Genomic DNA, 27,231 nt, shown 5'->3' on the forward strand with positions numbered 1-27,231 from the left:
AGCCATTTTCTTAATCAAAAAACACAAAGTCAATTAACTGGGCAACCATCCAAAGGAAAGCAGAGAAACCTGGTTCTAGTAAATTATTTTAAAATACTACCAAGCGCCTTCCGCAGGTGTGTGCAGGGGGAGGCATTAGTAAACAGCCCATTTCCTGCCTGGGAAAGGCCAGAGGGGGTCACCCCATAAATCAGGGCGGGCCCATCCCCTGGGAGGCCAGTGGCCCGCCTCTTCCTCACCCCAAGCACCCCTTCTGCTGAGGGGCCGGCTCCTGCTGGTAAACGGCCGACTGGGAGCCTTCAGGGCCACCAAGGCAGCCCACCCGCTCCGCACGGAGCATCACTCCCTCCAGCTCTGGGGAAGGTCTGGGATGTTCTGAGTCATCCCCGGCATGTTTCCAAAATAAAGCATTTGCATAGGGTTCCCAACCAAAATAATAAGTAGCAAGGAGGCAGGGCTTAACAGCCAGGAAAACATGGGAGAGTTCTGGGCTAGTGGCTTTGACAGGTGTCTGCGGGAGTGGACGCCCGCCTTGGGAAGGAGCTCCCTGCTACTCTGCCCATCAGGGGGAGGAGGTAGTGAGGGTCCAGGACAGTGGACAGGGTGGGGGAATGGGAGGCCCATGCCAGAAGATCTGCTTCCCAGCCCGCTCTCCAAATGCACCTACACATCACCTGTCTTTATTTTTCCATCAAATCTGATTAAAGCCAGGAGACACCCACGAGGCCAGCTGGACTTTAAAAGACTGACAATGTCAAAGGCTGACACGGAGGTGGAATGACCACAGCGTACTTGGGTGGTGGGGTTTGCAAACTAGTGTAATTCCTTTGGTGATGGGAAGGGTGAGTGTGCTAAGAGTCCCTCTTGACCTGGGACGCAGTTACCCAGCTGTGTTTATTCTATGGTCATTTATCCAGGTGGGTACTTATAATTAGGACACTTGTTTCTTTTTATTTTCTTCATAACTCACCCTATGCTCGTCCATTTTCCCCAACAGATTGTGAACTTGGCCGTCCTGGTCACTTTTTTATTCCCGTGACACTGCACACGGCAGTTGCTCACCCAGCAATGGGCGACTGAATACCGCCACTGAACCCCTTTAGACATGCCCCTCCTGACAGGTCCTACCTATGACTTAGCTCATCTTGAAAATCCACTTGCACAGAACTTCCCAGGATCATACAGTATCGTAAACGAGACCTCCTGTCACCACAGGCCACTCTACTGCTGGACACAGACCTGACCGAAGCTAAAAGGGAGGAAAAGGTGTACGGCGACGCGTTGTGTACAGTGCCTGAGAGCCCAGCCCTCTTCCTAAGTGCAAGCTGCCCTCGTTTCACCAGAAGGGTCGACAGAACTCAGCAGAGACGGACGCATTCCCCCACCAGCCCAGAACACAGTCAGGGTTATGGTCAAATCAGGGAGCAGCTCTGGAGTACGATTCTAGGTGCTCCAAAACAGCTGGTCTTTAGTGCATGAAATTCTTTTAATGAAAGCAAAGCCTTTCAATTCCTATTTAAAGAATGGGCTTCCTCCATCTTATCTCCCAGTCCTCCTCCTTGTGTCTTCCCATCTTCTCCTCCCTCCTGTCTGCTCCCTCCCAGGTCAAAAGCCCCCGCGTCTGCCATGCATTAGGGTTCCCAAGTCCTCCAGATTTCTCCAGGCTGCCTCCTTCACCATTTTTCTCGGTCTCATGTTGTTTAGTTCTTTGGGATTCATTCTGCTTTTTTATTTTTCTATCAACTATAGAAAGAAATCTCTGACTATAAATTGAGGAACTCTTTCTCTTGCAGTTCTGTAAGTTTTACTTGATGTACTTAGAAGTTCTATTGGTAGGTGCTACATTGCTCAGGGTTCTTCTGAAAGAAAGAAACAATAGGATAAATATAAAGATATACGAGGGGGCGCACGAGGGAAATCGCCTCACACACTTACGGAGGCTTGGAAATCAGGATCGGGTGCTTGTTCCCCCAGTGTTGAAGATCAAACACCCGAGAAACCCCGAGGCAGGCATAGAAAGCGAGTTTTGAGGGAGAGAGAGAGGGAGAAGGGAACCCAGACCTTTTTATAGATCCCAGGTTTCCTCTCCCTCCCCACCAGGCTAAGGGCAGGAAAAGAGCAGCCCAGGAGTGATCATTAGCAAGGCCTGGTGTTGGGAGGATCATCCCATGGAGGTGTTAGCAACCAATTTCCTTTTCTTTGATAATTAGCCAATCAGCCCTCATCTCTCCCACCCTCATTCACTGTCTATACTGACCACCTGTCCTTTGCCCCTGTCTCACATGACAGGCTGTCTGCAAGCAAGAGACCCTGATATGAGAGTAGCATGGCTCAATCCAAGTTCAAAGGTCCCAGAATGAGCCCTGGACCCAGATGCTGGGAAACCTGAGTTCTGATGTCCAAGGGCAGGAAAACAATCATGCATCCCAGGTCCAGAAGAGGGAAACATCAATTCACCTATCTGCTATTTTTTTTTTTTTTTTCTATCCTGGTACCCAGCTGATTGAGTAGTACCTGTCCAAACTGATGGCAGATCTTCCCACTTAGTCCACTCAGGCTCACAGACATACCTACAAATAATGTTCTATCAGTTCTCTAGGCTAATCCAATCCAGTTGACAATCAAAATTAACCACCACAATGCATAAATTAGATATGTTATGTTCTTTTGATTTAAACCTAACCATATCTATAATCACATTAAATGTAAAGGATCTAAATACACCAATAAAAAGATAGAGATTGTCAGATGAATGCAAAAAAAAAAAAAGACCCAACTCTATTTTATGTAATAGAAATCCACTTAAAAATAAAGACCTAATAAAGTAAAGGATAGAAAAATACACAATGTTAATTCTAATTTTAAAATGATGGAAGGGCTGTATTGAAAGATCATTTCAAAGGGATCATAACAATTCTGGACAGTGTACCCTTTCACTTCCTTCTCATACAACAGCCAAAGCAATCTTTTTAAATTCAGAGCTTTGACATCAACACAGTAGACTAAGTTATATGTCTAAATACCTATCCTAACAACAAAGGGAATGGAGAACAGTTACCAAGTTTTTGTTTTTAAAGTTTTCTCATTGAACTGGAGGTGCTTTACTACTAAGGTACTTTCCTGGTTCTTTTTACTTTTCATTTTGAGATAGGGTCTCACTAAGTTGCTGAGGTTGACCTCAAATTTGTGATTCTCCTGTCACATTCTCCAGAGTTGCTGGGATTGCAGGTGTCTGCCACTGTACCTGGCTTATTTTTTAATTCTTGAAGAGAAAGCAGATGATTTTTTTTTTTCCCAATATTGGGGATTGAACCCAGGGCCTCCCGCATGCTAGGTCAGCTCTGCCCCGAGCTGCTCCCCAGCCCTTTCTATTTTTATTTTGAGACAGGGTCTTGCTATGTTGCTCAGGCTGGCCTTGAACTTGCCAGCCTCCTACCTCAGGCTCCCAAGCAGCTGGGATTGTAACTGTGCACCACTCTGCCTGGTGAAACGGCATTTGTAAATCAGGGTGGTGGGCTGGGGGTGGTGGCACACCTGGAGTTCCAGCAACTCGGAAGACTGAGCCAGGAGGATCACAAGTTCAAGGCCAGGCTCAGCAACTTAGCCAGAACCAGTCTTAAAAGAAAAAAATAAAAAGGGCTGAGGTTGTAGCTCAGCAGTAGAGCTCCCTGGGGTTCAATCTCCAGTACCAGAGAGAGAGAGAGAGAGCCATATGTTTTTGTTTAAGATGGACACAATACCTTTATTTCTCCTTTACTTTTATGTGATGCTGAGGATCAAACCCCGTGACTCACACATGCTAGGCAAGTGCTCTACCACTGAGCCACAAACCCAGCCCAAGAGACCCATATCTTTTTTAAGAAGTTGGGGTGGTGGGAGGCACAGCAGGAGTATGAGCCTGGAGTACTAACAGGGTCGGCAGCTGAGAGAGCTGACAACAGGCAGACTCTGGCCACATTCTAAGAGAGGAGGATCACAGAGGAGGGTGGGAATGGGCTGAGAACCCAAGGCCAGGAGGCATTTGGTGGAGCCCCTTGTCACAAAACCAGCTGCCTGCTCCCTCTGGCAAAAAGGACGTGTCCCCTGGGGGAGGCCTGCCGACATCCACAGAGCCCAGCCCCACTCCACACTGCCTCACCCCTCAGGGAAGCATCGGCCATAAAAACAACAAAGAAGAAAACTGCCACCAGAGGAAACAGTCCAGGGAAGAGAGGAGAGAGGCGTCAGACCTCCACTTACTGATTCAGGAACGCTCACTTGTGTTTCCACCATGAAAACAGGATGCTGTGAGAAGATTAGAAAGTTCTTAAGTGTAAGATTTTAAGTAGAATATTCTAAAGTTTTAAGCCGGGTGCAGTGGTGCACGCCTGTAATCCCAGCAGTTTAGGAGGCTGAGGCAGGAGGATTTTGAGTTCAAAGCCAGCCGCAGTAACTTAGCAAGCAACTCAGTGAGACCCTGTCTCTAAATAAAATGCAAAAAAAAAAAGGGTTGGGGATGAGGTTCGGTGGTTAAGCAGCACCTGTGGGTTCAACCCCTGTTACAAAAATAAATAAGTAAATAGAGGAAGGCTCCAGAAAGCGGGAAACGGAGATCATGAAGACGGTGGGCGCCTTTCCTCCACTCCCGCACAGCCGCCCCCGAGCGCGTCACTGTTGGCTAATTTGGACACACTTTTCTGACCCCTCCATCAGAGGGGTCACGCCCAGGCCGTCTGTTGGGCAGGCAGGATCAGGGTAAATGACAAGTAAATTATAGGTCCGCCTGTTAACTGGGGGAGCAGGGACGGCAGGAGGCACCGCTCTCCTTGGCTGCCTGGCAAGTTCAAGTGCCTGAGGGTGGAGGGGAGAGGACAGCAACGGGGAGCCCGGGTCAGGTGCCAAGGTCGACAGATCTCACGCCACCTGGCAGCTAGAGCCGAAGGGCACTCTCAGGGGAGCCCTGGGTCCAGATGCTGCGTTTGGAGGGCGAGTGGGACTAACTCGGAGCTCAGCAGGGTCGGGAGTGTGACGTCGGGGCCAGTGCGACAAGGACGAGGCTTGGAAGCCCCAGGAGCCACTGGTTCCTCAGCCACCTGTCCATCCAGACCCAGTGGACACTCCTCTGCTCAAGCTCAAGGTTGGGTCAGCAGTGGACACTCAGGTGGGACCCCTCTGCCCAGCCTCAGGGCCACGGGCGTCGGCACCACCCTCCCTCCCTCTCTCCTGCCTGGGCTGCTGCTGCTCACTGGTCTCAGCAAAAGCTCACTCTGCTGGTTCCAATGACAGTGCAAAAACGACAGGTTCCACCGTCTCTGACCCCTCCACCCTGGCCAAGGCCACAATGGACCGTGTACCCTTTCGCTTCCTTCCCACGAGGGGGTCTCGAGCACAGACGTCTAAGATGGAGGACAAGACGCAACTCCCTGCTCGGTCTCCCCTCTAAACCCTTCTGTGAAGAGTGCAAAACTGGCATCGCCTGTGGGTCACGGGGAAGGTTTGGTGGGGACTGAGGAAACACTGAGCACTGTGACTGGGTTGGCACAGCGTGGGACACAGGTGGACGCAGAAGCCAAAGGACGAAGGCAAGAGTGACTGGAAACTGAGTTTGTTTAGAAAGCTCCGTTTATTCCGAAATGATGACAGGGCCCAGCCTTTTATTACAACCTTCCAAGGCCATTGGCCAGATGCAAATGAGAACGCACCAACCAGGAGCAAACACAGCAAGTGGCATGGTAGAAAGAGGATGCCAGGCATGGTGGTGCATGCCTATAATCCTAGAGACTCGGGAGGCTGAGGCAGGAGGATCATGAGTTTGAGGCCAGTCTCAGCAACTAAGTGAGGCCCTGAGCAAGTTAATGAGACTAAGTCTCAAAATAAAAAAGTAAAAAGACTGGGATGTGACTCAGTGTTTAAGTGCCCCTGGTTTCAATCTCTAGTACCAAAGGAAAGAAAAAAAGAAGAAAGAGAAGAAATATCTGAAGTCTCCCCGACCCCAAAACAGCTCTTAGGGAAGAGCTTGGGCATGAGCGGGGTCCCTCAGAACAGCCTTCTCACTGCAGACCAGCAAGGCTCCAAGAAAAGGCTGCCCACACACAGCACCGCACTTCCTGCCAGCCCTGGGCTCCTCTCTGCAGTTCCTCCACCTTCTCAGCTCTTTTCCTAGAGCCTCAAATGGTCCTTCCTTCCTTCACTTGGTATTTCTGCTCCAAAGTCCACTCCTCAGAGAGGCCTCCTCCCCTTAGGAGACCTGAAGACATACCAACTGCTCAACCACGGACACCAAGTGCCCGTCAGCTACAAGTAAGTGTTAACACAGAGAACAAAAGTCTCCCAAGGCATCCCTCCAGTTCAGCTTCCCACCGCAGAGACCGCCCTACACCCCTGCAGAAGAACCCACTCAACTCTAAGAGTTGGCCCACATGGACAGAACAAGAAGCCACGTCAACAACATCAGAGAGACCACAAGGTCCGAGTCTCCACGGCCTTTGTCCTCCTCCCAAACCTTAAACAACTGCCCCAGCCACTGATGATCTAAACGGAGGATTCAACTTCCAGAATAAATGCTAAGGAGAGGGTTCAAATCGTGCTCAGGAATGCGGGTGCTGTCTGGATCTAGAATGTCCCTCAGCGGCCCACGTGTTAGTCAGTCCTCAACTTGATGCTTCGAGGGGTGCTGGAAACTGAAGAGCTGGGGCCTAGAGAGGGTCTTCAGGTCTCTGGGGGCCAGCCCTCAGAGGTCAAGTGGAAATCCACCCACTTTCTCTTGCTCGCTCCCCAGCCATGAAGTGAGTGGATTTGTCCTGCCCTGTGCTTCCGCCATGACGGGCTGCCCCCACAGGCCCAAGAACTGTGGGCCAACAGCTCATGGACTTCCAGTCCATGAGCCAAAATAAAACTTTTCTGTCTATAAGTCTATTGTCTCAGGTGCTTGTTACAGCGACTGAAAGCTCACACACCAGGAAAAAGGAACTCCACCAAGACACCCCACATTTCCTTCACCTCTAGTCTGGCTCCCTTGGCCACCACTCCCTCTCTTCTGCCCCATCCCCAGGTGACTACTGTGCCGTTCTGCTCATATAGAGCTGTATAAAATGCAAACAGGAATAATTTAACCTTGTCACTTCTTATGTTTGTGCCTTGTGTTTATTTTTCTTGCCTATTGCAATATCTGTAACCTTCATAACACTGCTAAACGGAAGTGCCGAAAGTGAGCATGTATGTTGCCAATCAGGGGAAACAACTTGGTCTTTGCTGTTCTGGGTGATGTTAGTTGGAGCCAAGTGTCCTTTAGAGAAGACTAAGTGATGGATAGGTCACCGAGTCCCGGCTATGTGACAATGTCTTTCTGTTGACTTATCACATGAATGATAACTTGGCTGGGTATAGAAAACCGGGTGAGAGGGCAACCCCCAATCAAGGCCCTCGACATTGTTCCATTTTCTTCTTTCATTTTTTTCTCTTCTTTCATTTAAAATTGCTGAGAACGCTGAAGTCACAATGATCTTTCCTTAGTAGATAATCAATTTCTACCATATTCCTTTTAACCTTGTTTTGCGATAGTTTTACTCAGAGTTTATAACTTCTTATTTTTGTCCTAAAGAATGAAGCACTGCTTTGATGAACACATACATGCCTTCCTTTATTTCCAGAACTTCCATTTCTATTATCCAGTTTAACTTTTTTCCTATTCAGTTTTCTCCATCATATTTTTTAGGGCTACAAACTAGCTGTACCTTAGCTATTTGGTCTGTCTGTGCCCCATATTGAGAACTGCTCTTTCTTGGGTAGAAATGTTTGTTATCTTTATAGTAGTGGTAGTTTCACAGGGGTGAGTGTGTGAGTGTGAGTGTGTGTGTGTGAGTGTGTGTGTATGTGTGTGTGTCTACATAAACTATCAAATTCCACATTTATATATGTGCAGCTGTAATATAATTGTGAAAAATCTACTTGAAGACTGAAATTAAATCTTTAAAATTAAAGATTAATTCATTTCAGACATCTTTAAAATGTTTGGGATTAAAATAACTCAGAAGTAAGGAAGTCATGCAGTGAATAATCAGCCCTGAACATTGAACTTGTCACACATAAGTGAGACCCCTCAAATGCAGAAGTTAAAATTACAAGGTGTAATCCATATAATTCCTGGGGAAGAGAGGGCGAGTTAATTATTTTTAATTAATACTGATATAAAGCGTTACTCCAGAAGAAGCAAAGACAATTGAGGGAGAGGGCTGGCTGTGCCCACAAGACACTCAGCACACTGAGCGCTGCAGAGTAATCACGAGGCCAACGCCAAGGCCTGCAGTTTTCCTGATTCCGGGGAGAATATAAGAACAACGTAAGAAAAGGGAGAAACCAAGACACAGACAGAAGCATTAAGAAAACAAAGGCACCGGCCCCTCCCCGTCCAGATGAAGGTGGCCCACTGTAATACAGTCAGACAAACTTCAGAAGAGCGGAGAATGTTCACACTGGATTGAAAAAAACAAAACCCGAATACACGCTTATTTATTGAGAGCAAGTGACTTAGAAAAGCTGAAAGTCAAATTGCAAGCAAACTTGTAGATAAAATGATGGTACCTAAATACAAAGCAAGCAAAGTATGTAAGATTCATGTCCAAAGAAGCCGGCTTCAAGGTTTTATACAAGAGTCACTTGTCATGATCAACTTTATCATTCACTGTAAAACACTATGTCTCATGAACGGAAAAAGATGACAGAAACACAACAATAGCAAGATATTTTAACTCAATTCTTTCAGACCTAATCATCAAGCAAGATGGTCTGAATAACAGGCTAACCAAGACTGAGCTTCTATATGTATATCTAATTCTGTGCCCTGAAAAGAGAAAGAAAATACAGTGCACTGTCTTTTTAAAAGCAGTAGAAGACTTACACAGTTTTACAGTATGTTGGATGGGGAGGAAAACCTCAGAGAATTCTTGGAAGTGAAATACAAGCCACAATCTCAACCTGTAATAAAACTGAAATTAATAAAGTCGAAGCAAAAACATTAATAGTCAACCTATTGGAAATGTTAAAAAAAATCTTGTTTTTCCTTATTTTAAAGAGGAAATCCAAGGACGACTGCAGCCCCTCTAGGAAATTGCAATAATGAGGATATTACATGTCAGAAGCCCACGGGAGAGGGGCAGAGCCGAGGGCAAAATAATCGTCACATCCTGGAACACTTGGTGGGATGCAAAATGAATCAAGCATTCTGGGGGGAGACGTGGAAAAACTGAACTTAAAGAACTTAAAGAAGACAGAGGGGGAAACAACTTAAGAATGGATCATGCACTCAGGATTTCTTTCTTTTTGAAAAACGGACCCAAAACAAGCTTGATCTTTTTTTTAAAGGTAGGGAATGGGGGAGCATGAATACATAAAACTAGGATAGAGCACAGAAACAATCACAAGGCAATACTTGGGCAACTCTGCTAGTTAAGGATCTTGTAAGAAAGTCTATCTTACTAAAACTGCCCAGGAAGTGACAATAAATAAAAATAAACCTAGCAGGGACTTGGTAAACACTGGAAAAGGTGATAGTCAACTGTTCCCAAGCGCCTCATGTTCAGATGGCAAGTTTTTCAACTTTTAAAATGCAGGTGCTACCAGATGCAGTGGTGCACGCCTGTAATCCCGGCAGCTTGGGAGGCTGAGGCAGGAGGATCAAAAATTTGAGGACAGCCTCAGTAACTTAGCAAGATCCTGTCTCAAAATAAATTTAAAAGGGCCGGGGATGTGGCTCAGTGGCAGAGGGCTTGCCTAGCATGGTTTCAATCTCCATTACTACAAAAAATAAAAATAAATAAGTAAAAATAAAAATGTTTTTAAGAATAGAAAGATGCTTTTAAGTAAAATACAATGCAATTAAATTTCTTTAAAATTATAACATGCTGTATGTACATGTGTGGGCACGTACACACACATTAGAACCAATCAAGTGCACCCCTGCTCTGTTGCTGAACAATATCCCAGAAGGGTCCGACTATAAAATGAACAAGAGAATCAGTAAGGGAAATAAGTGGTTGGAATTAGGAGGGAAAATTGTATTTATTTTCTGAAGCTATGACTGCATGACTGGAAAAATCTAGTACAATAAAAATGGTTGAAGGGCTGGGGGTATAGCTCAGTTGGTTGAGTGCTTGCCTCTCAAGCACAAGGCCCTGGGTTCAAATCCCCAGTACCGCAAAAAAAAAAAAAAAAAAAAAAAAAAAAAAAGAAGAATAGATAGATAGGCAGACAGACAAATAAGACAGGAAACCTAATAGGTAGGTAGACAGACAGACAGGTGCTTAAAAAGCTTTCATGTTTTGGGGTGTGGTGGCGCACACCTGTCATCCCAGCGACTCAGGAGGCTGAGGCAGAAGGATTGGGAGTTCAAGGCCAGCCTCAGCAATTTAGTGAGGCCTTAAGCAACTTACCAAGACCTTGACCCAAAATAAAAAAATAAAAAGGGTTGGAGGTGTAACTCAGTGGTAAAGTAACCCTGGATTAAATCCCCAATTCAGAAAAAAAATTCTGTCATGTAACAAACAATAACCACAGGATCAGGATCAGATGGGATCCAGTTAGGTAAACTGTAGTCATTATGGAGAGATTAGTTAATACGAGGAATTCATTAAACGGGGTAGAGGGAGGAAAGGGGACTGTGTCAGGCAAAAGAAAGGCCTCAAGGATCCCCACACTAGTGCCCAGCGCCCGCAACTCACCTGAGGGTCAGTCAGGGAACTGCAGTTGCAGACGGAGGGAAGGAAGCCATCAGGTGATCGTCAGGCATCGTGGCAAGGAGATCTGCCGGGTCACCCAGGTCCACCACGTCACCACAAGGGTCCCCGGTGCAGGAAGGAGTCAGGAGCAGCGGAACTGGAGAGGGCAGCCGAGAAGGCCCCAGCTGGTGTGGCTGGCCACGAGGGTGGAGCAGGGGCCGCAAGCCAAGGACCGCAGCTGAGAGACAAGGAAGCGGATGCCCTGCAGTCAGAGGGCGGGCAGCGCTGCCCCACCGTGATTTCAGCCCCGCGGAGGTGGATTTCCAACCTCCACACGGTGAGGGAGTAACTTGGTGCTGTGTCCAGCCGCTCTATCTGTGGACCCTGGTTAGGGCAGCCAAGGGAGATTCACAGAGGGACACTGGGCAGCATGAGAAAGTCACTGCAGGAAGCGGCTGTCACCCGAAGGGCTGGGAAGCAGAGGAGGAGGTGGGGAGGCCTGGGGCCCACGTCTGGGAGGAAGGTGCCCCCTGAGGCACCCGCAGGCGCAGGGAGTGTGACGGTCACCACAGCGGGACGGGTGGCGCCTGCTGCACAGCCAGCTTCCCAAAGAGAAGTGCAGTCTGGAGCCCCAGCCTCGGCATCACAGAGAAGGCCACACCCGTCCGACTCCAACCATGTGACACTCTGGAAAAGGCAAAGGCACAGAGAGAGCCACAGACCAGGGGCCTGCGGATCAGCAGAAGGAAGGACGAACGAATGGAATTGGGATTTTTAGGGCCGTGAAACGATTCTGACTCTCCCGGGCGACCCTGCAATGGTGGCCACCTGCCATCCCACGTGTCCTAAAGCCCAAAGGATGCCCAACCCAGAGTGAACCCTAATGTAAGCTAGGGACAGGTGGATCCTGCGTGGCAGGGACTCGACTGTAACCAGCGTCCCACAGCACAAGGTCAGTGGCGGGGAAGCGGGGCAGGAAGGGCTGGCCAGGAGTTCCCAGGGCTCTGTTCTCTCTGCTCGAATTTTCTGGAAACCTGAAACTACTCTAATAAATAAAGCCTATTAATTTTGTCAAGGCCCAGGGAGGGGCCCTGGGGTGCACTCAGTACTGGAGCGCTTCCCTGGGGTCCACCAGGCCCGGGTTCCTCCCCAGCACCTCAAGGTACCCCCAAGGGACACCAATGGGGCCTGAGGGAACGTAAGCACCAGGCTTGCCTGGAACGCCTCAGGGTACTGACCGTGCTCCTGTCCCCCAGAGGGACCTAGAATCCAGTGCAACCTAATAAAACTTTAACCTGTGTTTTTTGGGGTGGGGGAGCTTGAAAATATTATTCTGAAATCCAAACATAAGAACTAACCCAGGGGATTTCAGGAAATGAAGAGAAACCCAGCGGCACGTGGCTCGGGGCTCCCGTGCAGGAGACAGCGTGGGCTCAGCCCTTCTCTTCTGGTGACTCCCACACCTCCTCTGTGGAACCGCATCCTCCCCTCCCCCAGCCCACGTATCCCGGCTGCAGTGTCCCCGCCGCCACATTGATCAGGCCGTGCCTGCAGCCCCTTCAGGGCCAGTGAGAGGCGACTGGGCTTGTCAGAGAAGCAGGAGACAAATCTGGGGAGAGACCAGCCTGGCAACTTTGGCCCAGGTGAGAGCAAGGTCCAAGGGTGGAAAAAGAAGCCGTCCCGGGGAACCAGCAAGGCCCACTCCCCAGGCCTCTCACTCACGAGCAGCACATCCCTGCACCCGAGCCCAGGTAGCCGGCCCGCCTGGCGCCCTAAGCAACCGAGAGAGAAGCAGCGATTTGAACAGCGGCACGGCTGCAGCGTTGGGCAATTCACAGGTGGTTCTCAGAAAGGGTCAGTGTAAAGCAGACTCCCGGGATATGGAAAGGTAGCAAATAATGGAGGGGGCGTTTTGAATTAACTGGGGGAAGAAATCGCTCAAGAAGTGATGTTGAAACAGCTGGCTGACCATTTGGAAAATAGCACTTGGGTTTCAGCCTCGCTTCTGACACAGAAATGCCTGGAACATATCTGTGATGCTGGAACACATCAGTGATTCGATCTTACCAAGAAACTGTAAAACCGAGAAGAAAAGGAGTGAATATTTTTATAATTGGGGGCTGATGTAGACCTTTCTAAACAGAAAGCAAAAAAAAAAAAAAAAAAAAAAAAAAAAACCCAAGAAATTTAGCTATGTACTAAATAAATTTAGCTAAAGTTGGGTGGGGGGAAAGAACAAATCAAAAAATGAACCAAATACTAGGAAAACAATTGTGGCACACGTATACAGTGCGCTGATAAATCAACTAGAAGAAAGAACTGAAAACAGGAAACGAGGTGAACTCAAATAGCCATTTGGAACGGGAGGAATTCAAGAAATTCAAAGGAAAGCAACACTATTTTTCAGCTCCCAGATTACCAAAGACTTAACTTTCTGCTTAACTGACCTCACCTGCACTGGTGGCACGGTAAGTCCCTGCCATAGTCTAGGTGTTTGACAACAGGACTGCAATTTAACATCCGTGCACCTTCTTCTGATGCAAGGGCTCGTTGGCCTTGTCCAAAATACCTCGGCATGTTAGCGAAACTGTGTGCACAGATATTTACTGCAACGTTGTCTTCACAGATAAAAAAAGAAAAAGGCCTCCGTGGTGCCTGGGTCATTTAGGCTGTGGTCAGACAGCGTGTGACATCCACCAGACAGCCTTCCGAGACTCCTTATCAGACTCACCAGTGGCCCCGACTTGGCCGACATGGTTGCTTTTCTTCCTTGCTAGGCATGCCACACGCTGAGCTACTTCAACGCAGAAAGCTTCCGGGGGCTTGGGGACTCTCTACACTCCAGTGCAGTCTCCGATCTTCCCTTCAGACCCTGATCTCTGTTCTGGACTTTTCTCTTCCCTGCCTGGTGGTTGCACTCAGTCGTGGTTTTAGATTTTCATTCATGTGCTGCTGCCTCTCAGTTCTGTGTCCTGGAGCTCTGGTCCTGCAAATTCCATCCCTTCTTGATTTCTCTACTCAGACTCTTAGGCAACTCCACTGAACAGGGCTGAAAGGGAAGTCCTGATCCCTCACCCCTACATTTCCCCCGACTCAGCAGACGGTGCCTCCCCACCAGGCCCTCAGGCCTGGAACCCAGGTGTCCACACTTCTTAGAGGACTGAGTCAGTTACCTTTCCATTACTGTAACAAAACACCTGAGGTAATCTTTAAAGAGGTTTGTTCGGGCTCAGTTTCAAACATTTCAGTCCATAGCGTGGTGGCCCCATTGCTTTTGGGCCTGCAGTGAAGCAGCCTGTCAGAGCCGGGTGCACATGGTGGAGTAGAGCAGCTCATCTCTAAAAAAGACCGAGGGACAGGAAGGAAAAGGAGCTGGGGTCCCACGATCTTTGAGGGCACACCCTCAGTGATCTAAAACCTCTTGCCTAGCTCGTGTGAGGCACTGGGTTCCATTCTCAGCACCACACAAAAATAGATAGAATGAAGGCGAAAAAATCACTCTTTAAAAAATAAAATTTAAAAATAATAAAAATAAAACCTTTCGGTAGGCCCTTAAACCTCAAGTGGTCACCTTGCCATCGCACCACCCTGGGGACTAAGCCTCTGTCACATGGCTTCTAGGGGCATTCCAGAGCAAAGTGTAGCAGGTGCTATCAATGACATACCTGTTGTCCTTTCTCACTCTTTCTTCCGTGACTCTAATTTTGTTTTTTTTGGGTAGACATGTTTTGAGGCAGATAAAGGCATTTGTATTTCTCAGCCTCTCTTAAAAGTTTCATTTTGGCCAATGAAACATAAATGGAACTTGCTAAGGCTTCTAGAAATTTATTTTGGCAGCTTGTTTTTTAATTTTTAATTTGTTCTAATTAGTTATACATGACAGTAGAATGCACTTTGATACAAAAATGCCTGGAACATATCTGTGATGCTGGAAGTGTGGCAGTCACCTTGTGACTATGAGGCAACACACATAAAGTAGTTCATTAGTTTGGTTGTTTTTTTTTTTTTTTTTATGGAGCTGGGGGTCAAATCCTGGGCTTCACACATGCTGGTCAAGTGCTCTACCACTGCGGAACACCCTTAGTCCTATTTTCATGCTTAAATCCTTCCACTCTCTGGAATTCACCTTCATATATATATATATATATATGAAGCAGGGCGCCTTTTTTTGAACCACAATTTGGCGTTTACTGGATCATTTATCACTTGTCCAGGAGACCCATATTCGCTGTCCTCACATTACTGAGTTTCAGTTCCAGTTTCCAGCTCCTCCTAGATTAAAATTTACCTGCAGACTTCTAAAAGTTCCCTGACTTCAGCAAGCTACTGGGAACCTCTTGCTCCCTTAACGTCTCCCTGAAGAGAGACTTTAAAAGGAAAAAAGAAAATTCATCAGTCTAATCATCCAACAATTGATTCCACCTCTGCCCCCAGGCTAGAGAGCGAGGAGCCAAGAGCAGATGAAGAAAGGAGCCTCGGCTGCAAGTGGGGAGAGCGGCAGCCAGAAACTGCAACCGGTTGCAAACAGGGCCCACTTGCAAAAGCAGCCGGGAGGGCTTCTCAGCCCACTGCAAGGAAAACAGGGAGCACCCTTTGAAATGGGCCTTTTATTGACTTTCAGCTCTGCCTTTGGTTTTCTGCATTTCCACTGTTATTTCCTTTCTTTGCCCCTCTTTTTATCTCCAAGGAACAGTTTTTCTAAATGGACTAAATAAATAACGTGGTGAAAGGCCAAACTCGCAGCAGGATATGGGAGACAGGGCAGGGGTGGGCGCAGGAAATGCTCTTGCCAGGGAGTCAATAAAGTAATCTCCTGAGTGAGCTTTTGAACTGGGAGGGAGGAGTCTGTCAGGCAAGAAGGGCAACAGCACTTACAGCCCCTCTCCGCAGGCCCAAGTCCACAGGAGGCCTGGAAGGGGAGGCTGTGGGACCAGGGCCACTTCGGTTTCTGGCCCCTACACCACCTGGCTTCCGCTTGGAAACCTCTTCTCCCTGGACTAGGGCTCGGGCCCCCATTTGATGGTGGGATCCAGAAGGGTTCTCCGGGGACGAGATGAGCCAGTGGAAGCTGAAACCCCAGACGGCACTCGAGCCGTGAGCTCCGTGGGCTGTGTGGGCAATGTGGAGGGCTGGCAGCACGGCGGACTCTCTCCCAAGAAGGGGGCATCCCTGCGTTGCAGTCTAAAGACGCAGCCCGGCCTCATCCCACAATCGAGGCACGGCAAGTAGGCATGGCGCGCTCTGGTCTGAAGAGCGGTACCAGGAACAGGAAGGTCCCCGAGGCAGCGCATGCGTCCCCTGCACTGGTCCCCGAGTCTCGGACTGGAAGCTGGTCACAGCAGCCCTGCTCAGGTGGCCCTGGGAGGCGGGGACTCAGGTTCCTCCTCTGTAAGCGAGGCACTAGCCAGAGCAGCTGGGTGGGCCTGGCCGGCTCTCCTGCTCCAAAGCTTCCCATTCCACCCGATGGCGCGAGAAGCACCCGGGAGGCAGCTCCAAGGAGCTTTCAGTCACCGGCTGGCCCTCGGCACAGACCTCTGGGCCAGACCCACAGCTCATCTCTGAACAGCCAGCCTGCCCAGTGTCTGGGCTGTCCTGCGTCCCCGCATCAGCGGGATCTGGTGGACTCAGTCAGCATCACGTCTGAACACACGTGACCTTTGTTTTAGGGCACCTCGAATGGGAGCTGTCCCGAGCAAACAGCGGATGCCACTGTTCAGTTCCACGGGCCCCGGCCACGCCCTAGCAGCAGGGCACAGCCAGGGCGGCACGGAAGGTGGTGGACGGGGTCCCCTGGTGGGTGGGTGGATGGCAGGGCCAAAAGTCCTCGAGTGCGTGTTCCTGCAATGGCAGAGGGTGGGTGACAGGTGCCCGGCAGGCAGTGGGGGACTGTAATGAGACAAAGAAATAACAGGAATTGCCACAGTCGTGTATTATGCACTAATAATAAGCTGTATTTGGTATTTGTCTGGACTTGTAAAACTAAAATAAAGACACCTGGTGACAAACTTGCTGTGTGGCAGGATGACACTCCTGAACAATGCCGATATGAACCTTTACCTATGATTTGAGTGCGGGCTCCTAGTCTAGTGGTGTTCTGGTCTTTATCAATGAAGACCAGAGCGTGATGGGGCTGAGAAACACCACTTAAACCCCTGGACTTCCGGAGCAAACTGTCAGCAGCACCGTGACCAGAGGACTCCGCGTCGCTCTGTCTCTTGACAGCCCCAGCTGCTGTCCACTCCATCACTGATTGCTGATCGACTGTTGTCACCAAGGCCAGACGACTGACCACCTCTCCCTTGGTGACAACACCACCCAGCCTCTGGCTTATGGGATACCCGAGGACATCCGAAGACACCCAAGGAGCTGAGAGAGGCTGTGGCTGAGAAGAGTCCCCTCAGTCTTGCTGACTGATTTCTTGGCTAAGAGACGTTGCATTGAGTAAGTCCATGGGGACTGGACTCTAGGTGGACAAGGGAGTGAATCTTCAATGTATGTGTGACTTGCTGTCATTAAGAAGGTTAAGTCGAGTGTGCACTGCGTGAATAAAATCACTTGTTGGAACCAAACTCGGTTCCTCTCTCACTCACAGCTCGCCACAGGGTCGTGGCCCGAGGTGACCAGGTGGGGGATGAGTACGAGGCTGTGGAGAAGCAGCGCGACACAGCTTCGTAACCGCCTTGGAAGGACAGCCAGGGTTTACAATTCCAGCACATCCTCCTTTTTTTTTTTTTTTAGTTTATATTTATTGTAAACAAATGGGATACATGTTGTTTCTGTTTGCACATGGAGTAGCAGCATACCATTTGCATGATCATACATTTACATAGGGTAATGAGGTTTGATTCATTGTTATTTTTTCCTTCCCCCCACCCCTCCCACCCCTCCCACCCCTCTATACAGTCCCTCCTTCCTCCATTCTTGCCCCCCTCCCACCCCCCATTATGTGTCATCATCCGCTTATCAGCGAGATCATTCGCCCTTTGGCTTTTTGAGATTGGCTTATCTCACTTAGCATGATATTCTCCAATTTCATCCATTTGCCTGCAAATGCCATAATTTTATCATTCTTTATGTTGGAAGCCACTGCCCTGTAGGGCCCGCAGTGGTGGCTGGCCTCGCCCTAAGATGGCGCCGAGAATCCCAACCGCAAAGAAAAACAACTTTAAGGAAGTGCTTTCTATTGGCTGACTGATCTCTTCCGCGTCCCTCTCGTGATCAGTACATGTCCCCATTAAGTGTCCACGAGCCAAACGCCTGACCCATTAGGTGATTGGCTGTTACATCCTGTAAAGCTGCATATTTTCTGCAGCGAAGAGAGAGAGCTGCGCGGCTAGAAGAAGAAGAAGAAGGAGAAGGAGAAGGAGAAGAAGAAGACGACGACGACGACGACAACGGTGAGAGAAGAACCAGGCACTGGGCTCAGAGCTCTCCCATAAAAATAAAGACCTTAAAACTCCATCTGAGAGCCAAGTCTTCATTGTACTCGCTGGACGAGACACTTTATGGCTGAGTAATATTCCATTGTATATATATACCACAGTTTCTTTATCCATTCATCAACTGAAGGGCATCTGGGTTGGTTCCACAATCTGGCTATAGTGAATTGAGCAGCTATGAACATTGATGTGGCTGTATCTCTGTAGTGTGCTGATTTTAAGTCCTTTGGGTATAGACCGAGGAGTGGGATAGCTGGGTCAAATGGTGAGTCCATCCCAAGTTTTCTAAGGAATCTCCACACTGCTTTCCAGAGTGGCTGCACTAATTTGCAGTCCCACCAGCAATGTATGAGTGTACCTATCTCCCCACATCCTCACCAACACCTATTGTTGCTTGTGTTCTTGATAATCGCCATTCTAATTGGGGTGAGATGGAATCTTAGGGTGGTTTTGATTTGCATTTCTCTTATTACTAAAGATGGTGAACATTTTTTCATATGTTTGTTGATGGCTTGTAGATCTTCTTCTGTGAAGCGTCTGTTCATATCCTTAGCCCATTTGTTGATTGGGTTATTTGTATTCTTGGTGTAGAGTTTTTTGAGTTCTTTATATATTTTGGAAATTAATACTCTATCTAAAGCATGAGTGGCAAAGATATTCTCCCACTCTGTAGGTTCTCTCTTCACATTGCTGATAGTTTCCTTTGCTGAGAGAAAGCTGTTTAGTTTGAATCTATCCCAGTTGCTGATTCTTGCTTTTATTTCTTGTGCTATGGGAGTCCTGTTAAGGAAGTCTGATCGTAAGCCAACAAGTTGAAGATTTGGACCTACTTTTTCTTCTATAAGATGCAGGGTCTCTAGTCTGATTTCAAGGTCCTTGATCCATTGTGAGTTTTTTGTGCAGGGTGACATAGGGGTTTAGTTTCATTCTGTTGCATATGGGATTTCCAGTTTTCCCAGCACCATTTGTTGAAGAGGCTATCTTTTCTCCATTGCATATTTTTGGCACCTTTGTCTAGTATGAGAAAATTGTATTTATTTGGGTTTGTGTCCGTGTCCTCTATTCTGTACCGTTGATCTACCTGTCTATTTTGGTACCAATACCATGCCGTTTTTGTTACTATTGCTTTGTAGTATAGTTGAAGTTCTGGTATTGCGATACCCCCTGTTTCATTCTTCCTGCTAAGGATTACTTTAGCTATTCTGGGTTTCTTATTCTTCCCAGATGAATTTCATGATAGCTTGCTCTATTTCTGTAAGATACATCATTGGGATTTTAATTGGAATTGCATTGAATCTGTATAGCACTTTTGGTAGTATGGCCATTTTGACAATATTAATTCTGCCTATCCAAGAACATGGGAGATCTTTCCATCTTCTAAGGTCTTCCTCAATTTCTTTCTTCAGTGTTTTGTAGTTTTCATTGTAGAGATCTTTTACCTCTTTGGTTAGATTGATTCCCAAGTATTTTCTTTTTTTTGAGGCTATTGAAAATGGAGTTGTTTTCCTCATTTCCCTTTCAGTTGTTTCGTTGCTTGCATATAAAAATGCTTTAGATTTATGCATGTTGATTTTATAGCCTGCTATTTTGCTGAACTCATTGATGAGGTCTAGAAGTTTTCTGGAGGAGGTTTTTGGATCCTCTAAATATAGAATCATGTCATCAGCAAATAGTGACAGCTTAAGGTCCTGTTTTCCTATTTGTATTCCTTTAATTTCTTTGGTCTGCCTAATTGCTCTGACTAGAGTTTCGAGGACAATGTTGAATAGAAGTGGTGAAAGAGGATATCCCTGTCTTGTTCCCATTTTTAAAGGGAATGGTTTCAGTTTTTCTCCATTAAGAATGATGTTGGCTGGGGAGATAGCTCAGTTGGTAGAGTGCTTGCCTTGCAAGTACAAGGCCCTGGGTTCAAATCCCCAGCACCACACACACACACACACACACACAAAAGAATGATGGTGGCTCAATGTTCATAGCTGCTCAATTCTCAATAGCCAGACTGTAGAACCAACCTAGATGTCCTTCAATTGATGAATGGATAAAGAAACTGTGGTATATATATACAATGGAATATTACTCAGCTATAAAGAATAATAAAATTATGGCATTTGCAGGCAAATGGATGAAATTGGAGAATATCATGCTAAGTGAGATAAGCCAATCTCAAAAATCCAAAGGGCAAATGATCTCACTGATAAGCGGATGATGACACATAATGGGGAGTTGAAGGGGGGCAAGAATGGAGGAAGGAGGGACTGTATAGAGGGAAAAGAAGGGTGGGAGGGGTGGGGGGGGAGGAAAAAATTACAGAATGAATCAAACCTCATTACCCTATGTGAATGTATGATTATGCAAATGGTATGCTGTTACTCCATGTACAAACAGAAGCAACATGTATCCCATTTGTTTACAATAAAAAATTAAAAAAAAAAAAAAAGAATGGTGTTGGCCGCGGGCTTAGCATAAATGGCCTTTACAATGTTCAGGTATGTTCCTACTACCCCTATTTTTTCTAGTGTTTTGAGCATGAAGGGGTGTTGTATATTGTCCAACGCTTTTTCTGCCAGCACGTGCTCTTAAAGGGCAGTCTGGGACGCGCTCCTCGGGTGGCACTGCCCCAGCCGGGCCCACTCCTCACAGGCGCTCCCCTCGCCAGGCTTCCGCATTTCCCAGCTGGCGAGGTGCCTTCCGCCCGTGGTGACTGACTCATCCACTCAACAGCCACTTACGCGTGGTCTAGATTGTTCCGGGCGCCGAGAAATAAAAAACACCGAGCAGTCTAGAGCGAGGCGCGAGGAAGTGGATTTACAAGCTGAGTCGCGATCGCGCTGTGAAGGGGTGGCCAGCGTGACGCTGAGCTGAGACCCGAGGCCAGGAACACGGCGGAGCAAGGTGTGGAGGGCGGAGCGAGCAGAAGACCCACGGGGGACAGCTGGTGTCCCGGGGCAACAAGAGCCAGCGTGGCTGAGGGAATGGTGGCCTCCACCCCGGCGTGCCCGGGGCAGTCCCAGGCGATGCCCGTTGTCCCAGAATCTCTCAAAGACACCGTGGTCTGGATGATAGGTGGGGCCACTCTGAGCATGAGCAGGAAGCGAACGGTAAGAAGAGGGGTGGAAGGGATGTGGGAGCCAGCCGGGGACTCCAGCTCACTGAGAAGCCACTGCACGGGGTCTCCGTGACCGCCCCCAAGGTACTGGTGTGTCCAGCAACGTTGGGTGGGACGTTCAGAGCAGGATTCCCGTCCACTCATGAATGCAAATGTATTCAGTGACACTCTACAATGTGCACTGGGGATTCAAAAAGTAAAGATGTAGACGGTCAGTAAACACGGGGACAGAGGGACACTCCTTAGGAAACGCAGCCGGGGTCCCGGTGAGGTGCCCTGCGCGGCCACCAGGAAACTCAGCCGAGGTCCCGGTGAGGTGCCCCTGCGCGGCCACCAGGAAACTCAGCCCAGGTCCCGGTGAGGTGCCCCTGCGCGGCCACCAGGAAACTCAGCCGAGCTCCCGGTGAGGTGCCACTTAGGAGCTACTAGGAATACCACACGGTTTAGAAAGGAAGATCAGAAGTGTTGCGGCCTCGGAGGAGGCTGGTCCCCAGAGGCTGCTGGTGGGAATGGGAGGCGGTGCAGCCTGAGTCGAGCTTGGCTGAACACAGACTCGCTGCGCGGATGGACCTCTCAGCTCTGCCCCGCTAAGCACCACGACCTGGTGGCTCCTTGTCTCACAGCTCCGGAGGCTGGAAGTCCCAAATCGTGCTGTCGGCAGGCTGGGTCCATCTACGAGGGAAGGGTCATTGTGGGCCTCTCTCCCGGCTTCTGGGAACACAAGTGTTGCCTGGTCGTGGAGGGCCATCTTCTCCCTGTGCACACCCCATCGTTCCCCTGCATGTCTCTGTCCAGGTTTCATTTTTCTACAAAGACACTGGTCACACTGCACTCGATCCCCCTCATGCCTTGTTTTCACTCGAGCCCTTTGATAAAGACCCTATTTCTAAATAACCTTACAGCCTGAACTACTGACTCGGGCCTTGCTGTGCCATTTTGGGGGCACATAATTCAACCCCTAAACCACTGTCACAGCAAGGCAGACGCCCTGAAGGACTGAAAACAACCCACACAGCACGTGCACAACACTGTTCACACAGCCCCAAGAGGACACCGCCAGTGCCCGCCAACACCGAACGGGCACACAGGGTGTGCTGGAGCCCCCAAGGGCAGTTACGTGGCCAGAAAAATGGTACCGATACAAGCCACCATCTAAAGCCACGCCGAGGGAGGCGAGGCGGAGGAAGCACCGGCGTGTACGAGTCCACTCGCGGAAGCACCTAGGACAGGCAAACTCAGGGGACCAAGAGAGGGTGCCAGCGCTGAGCGCAGCGGCTGCTTCATGGAGATGGACGGTGGCCGTACCCGCATCGAATCATGAATGCCATTGTTTATATACTTAAAATGGCTTACGACGGCCAGACTGAATGTCATATCGTGTCACCACAATAAAGAAGAACAAGGCCCAGTCCCTGCCTAGCCCAGTGCACAGGCTGGGGCTGGTGCTGGTGGTGCGCCCTGGGAGGGGAGAGCCTTGCGCTGGACACGCCCTTGGGGATGGCCGGCCTCAGCGAGGGCTGGGAAGGGCAGGCTCCGAGGCATCCCTGGAGACCGTGGCTGGTGCCGCTTGGGCAGGGGCACCCCAAGGACGTCCCCAGGCCTTCCACCCGCCACAGGCCAACAGCCAGCTCAAAGAGACACCAAGAGGATTCGCAGCTTTCCCATCAGAGGTTTTCGATTTTAAAAGCATAACAGCACCGATGAGCACTGACTGCGCAGAAAGGTGGGCTGCGTCCCCTCCCAAACCCAGGTGAAATGGCATTTCCGTCGTGATGGTCTTAGGAGGGGGACCTTGAAGAGGTGCTGGTTCCCGGTGGGTCAGGAGGGGGTCGGCACTGAACTCTGAGGAGCTCCTTCTACTCTCACCTTTCTCTTGCGCCGTTTCTCACCATGCGATGCCCTCCGCCATGTCCTGGTGCAGCAGGCAGACCCCCACCAGGGAGGACCCTCGGCCTTGGACTTCCCAGCCTCCAGAACAGTAAGAAATAAACTAACAAATCAACGATCACCCAGGCTGTGGTATTCTGTGCCAGTAGAGCAAGCAGACGAAGACAGCAGAGTAACTTCACCCTCATGGAACCCAAGGAAAGAAAGGCTACTGTTCCCTGACCTCTCCTGGGGAAGCTAAGCCACAGAGAGGGTGGGACGTCTCAGGCATCACTTGTTCAGCGACAGGAAGGAACTGCAGGCCAGTGCTCAGGGCCCTGGGACTACTCCCTTTCTGCCAATGGCAGCCAGGGTGCTTCCCTTGCAAAGTCAGGCAGGGAATTAGCAAGCTCAGTCTCCTCTTGTTATCCCACCAGCTGTGGCTGAAGCCCTCCATGGAACATTCTGGATTCTGCACAGGTCACCCAAGAACTTCCACTGAACCATTCCACAGCACTAAGCCCTGACTCATCCAGCCTCACAGACCTGAGCCCTGAAATCGATTGAGACCATGCCCCCAGAAACTGCCTTCCCACCCAAAGGCTGGTGGGGGCATCACGACCCCACTCCACTTCCAATCCTTCAACCAGCTGAGCGCAACAGAATGCCCCACGTTACACTGAAACACAGAATTCCAGCTGCACAGCTCCTCCTGTGAGCAGGAGCAAGAGGAGCCAGGCGGAGGGCGAAGGCCAAGGCTCTGCCATGCCTGGGACACGCGAGGGCCAGAGGCAGTGTCTGGCCCCATCCAGTGGAGCTAGGGCACATGCCCAACAGCCCCTGTGTCTTACACAGGCCTCTGGACGGCAAGGTTGTGTTTCTCCCATCTGCTCATCAGCCAGGAAACAGGAGCCTCTGATTAATCCACAGCTCTGGCCTGAGAAGAAAAAATAGCCAGTGACTCACGGGCCGGAGCTGAGACCAGACAGACCCTGTCTTGTTGCTGAGGCCGGGCTGCTCCATGGAGCCGTTGTTTCCTCTGCCACTGAAGTGGTTTCTCCGACCGGGGAAGTGCAGTGGTTTGGCAGCGTGTGTGTTTGCAGGTCCCCCTCTTCCTGAGGGGTGTTTAGCCTGGAAAAGAAAGTCACAAATGGAAAGTGGCATTATCTTAAATACTGGGAGGACACAGCCTGCGGTGTGGCTCTGAGCACACGGGCAGAGCAGGATTTGCCTCCCTACAGGGAGGAACTGTGTGCTGAGGGCCGAGTGGAAATGGACTGGCTTCCCACCAGTGGTGAAGTCCCTGTTGCTGGGAGGATTCAAGCCGAGGCTGAGTGAGATGAAGAAGCAACAGGGAGGCCCCTGGTGTTCCATTTTCCTGGAGGTGAATCTGGTATCCATCCCAGCACCTTCCCCCGTCCCTTCTTCAGGAAGACTGGCAGGCATGCGCGGTCCCATTGGATTGGCTGCTTCCGGCCCTGAACCTCAAACTCTAAGGCCCTCCTAATAAGAGCTCTGGAAGTTCACACCACTAGCAAAATAACCACACTCTGCTGTCCTGATCATCCAAAATGCCCCTCAGATGTGCCCGTCCCTCTGCCCCCAAGTGGGCACTGGCCCAGGTCCATCCCTGCTGGACCGTGGGGGTAGCCTCCTGAGAGGGCTCCCTCCCCAAGCCGCCGTCCTCACAGCGCCCAGAGAGCTCCTAAAACAAAGATGCAGACTCGCCTTTGCACTATGAATGCGACCAGGCTTCCTTCCCCGCCCCTGCCCTCTTCTGTCCTTATCACATGTCACCTGCCTGCTGGCTCCCCAAGCTTCCCAAGCTCCGGCCACACAGGTGTCTGCTTGTCCATTCCCCAGACAGGTCAGGCCTTCCCACCTCAGGTCCTCTGGCCGTTTCCCCTGCCTGAAGTGCCCACTTCCATCTCTCCTCGTGTACCAAGTCTCAGCTTAAATGTGCCCCCTCAAGTCAGCCACTTTTAAAAATAGGCCCATCTCCTTTACCCTATGCCCATTCTCCACTGCTGCCCTTTGGGACACCTGCTGCATGGGGTGGGGCCAGTCGAGCAGCCTTTTCTCCAGACACCCAGCTCACACCCGCTTTGCTTCATGTCATTCATCTCCGGGTTTTCTCACAGTCTGTGTCTCGGGCGCCCCCTGCAGGTTAGGTGACCCAGTCTCAACTCACTTTCTTTGACTCCTGAAGGGATGAAGCAGGGGTTTGCTGTGGCTTCACTTGACCTGCTGGGGTTTTCCTTCATGCGGGTAAACCCAGGTTCCGGCTAGCTATGTGGTCTCATTCCCCATGTAAGGGCACCTTCTGGTAGTGCAGTACGTAAGAGCGGCTTCAAAGCCGGCAGGCTCCTAGCCAGGTACTGGCTGTAACGTCAAGAAACTGCGCACGCTTCTTAAGCTCTCTCTGCCTTGGTTTCCTTATGCCCCCCAACCTGCCGAGGCTCCAGAGAACTAGTGCAGGCAGCAACAGATGACTTCACCAGCCTCTCTGAGGGCCTGCGCCATCACTTGCTCTCCAGCCGGCACTAGCCAAGGCACAGGGAACCTTGAAGGGCCTTCCCCAGCCAACTGGGGACAGCTCAGGGGCCTTGCTGCCCTTCAGCAATTACATAATCTTTTCCTGGTTTGGTTTGCCGTTGTGACACCGGCTCCTACTCTCCAGACAACCTTTTGCGGGTCCATCTCCTGGCATAGTGTAAGGGAGCCAATCCTGCCCTTCCAAATTTCCACCCGCCAAGAACCACCTTATTTGGAAATAGGGTCTTCGTATATATAATTAGTTAAGGACATTGAGAAGAGATCACCTGGATTAGGGCGAACCCTAAAACTAAATGCAAGTGTCCTTTTAAGAGAAGGGAGGACAAAGGGAAGAGGCCATGCGGAGACAGAAGCAGAGGCTGGAGCAATGTAGCCACAGACCAAGGAAGACTAGGAGCCACTAGAAGATGGCAGAGGCAAGGAGTCCTCCCCTTGAGCCTCTGGAGGGAGCACGGCCCTGCTGACGCCTACAGACTGAGTGAATTTTTGTTAAGCCGTTTAAGATTATCACATGGACTAGGAGGTAGCTCAGTGGCAGAGCATCACAAGGCCCTGGGTTCATTCAATCTCCAGCGCTGCAAAAAAAAAAAAAAACAGCTCTCAGAAACTAAGACAGAGGCTCCGGGACCTTGCTTCACGCCAGCACGGAGGATGGAACGCTTCCCTTTCACACTGCTCTGAGCATGGGCTGATAAAACACGCTCTGCAACATGGGTGTAGAGCCACCTGCAGCATTCGGCCATCACTGAGCATGCCGTCACTGGAGCCCTGTCAACCTGGAAGAAGTGATGACATTGTCATTTCAAGTTTCTGTGGCTATCACAGGCTCCCACGTCCTGCCCAAGGTCTGCTGCTCGGGAGGCCGTTCTGGCCTGGCCTCCTCCAGTGGGTATCCCCAGAGCTGGCCTCTGTGGGCATCGTGACTGCTCACCTCCCATCCCTCAGGATGCTCCAGCACCCCACCTGCCTGCCACGGGCAGCTGCTCCCTTGTAGTGAACAGTGTGGATCCTGCCACGCCCCAAGGTGGCCCCAAGGCTGGGCATCTCCCCGCTTAATGAGTTCTGTTGACATCTCTCAGTGGCAAAGAATCCGATTATCCAGTAGGAGTTCTGTGCAGTTGGTTTTACAGCTTCTGGCAGAGCAAAGGTCACCTAGAAGGAGGTGCGAAAGCTGGGGCCCAAAAGCATTAGTTCTGAATCCAAACCTCTGAGGCACAAGCACCCACAGGGGAGGGGTCCTGTTCAGTGGCAAAGGAGGTCAGAGAAGGGCAAGAATGGCTGATGGTTAGAAGCTCATTCAGGGGGCACCTGCACCAGTGCTCACTCACCCAGCTAAGTCTGTGACAAGGGACCTTCTGCCTTATTTTATAGACAAGAAAAGCAAAGCTCAGAGAAATTAAGCAACCACATCCTTGGTCGCTCAGCAATGGCAGATTCCACACAGCAAATGGCGGAATCCACTGGCTCAGTCTGCGACCTTAAAACCATGTGATTGCTGAGGACCTGTGTTACAAGTTAACGCTTTTGGTTGTTTCTGCTCGTAGGAAAGAGACCACTTTGATCTTCAAAGCTG

The 27,231-nt window shown here is 49.8% G+C and overlaps 1 long non-coding RNA gene across 2 annotated transcripts; it reads right to left on the minus strand.

Annotated features, from left to right (window-relative positions):
- Positions 1 to 930: 930 nt before the first annotated feature.
- LOC306670767 lies at positions 931 to 24,373 on the minus strand. 2 transcript variants are annotated; one of them, XR_013766495.1, is made up of 4 exons: positions 23,954 to 24,373; positions 10,695 to 11,378; positions 8,876 to 8,952; positions 931 to 1,249 (listed from the first exon to the last, which is right to left on the minus strand). It is a non-coding gene; the product is annotated as an uncharacterized lncRNA (long non-coding RNA). The 2 variants fall into 2 exon arrangements; XR_013766496.1 differs by lacking the exon at positions 23,954 to 24,373 and having other exon boundaries at positions 10,695 to 12,693.
- Between the last annotated feature and the right edge of the window lie 2,858 nt (positions 24,374 to 27,231).

Source organism: Sciurus vulgaris (genome assembly GCF_902686455.1).
Source record: "Sciurus vulgaris genome assembly, chromosome: 10".
Lineage (NCBI taxonomy): Eukaryota > Metazoa > Chordata > Mammalia > Rodentia > Sciuridae > Sciurus > Sciurus vulgaris.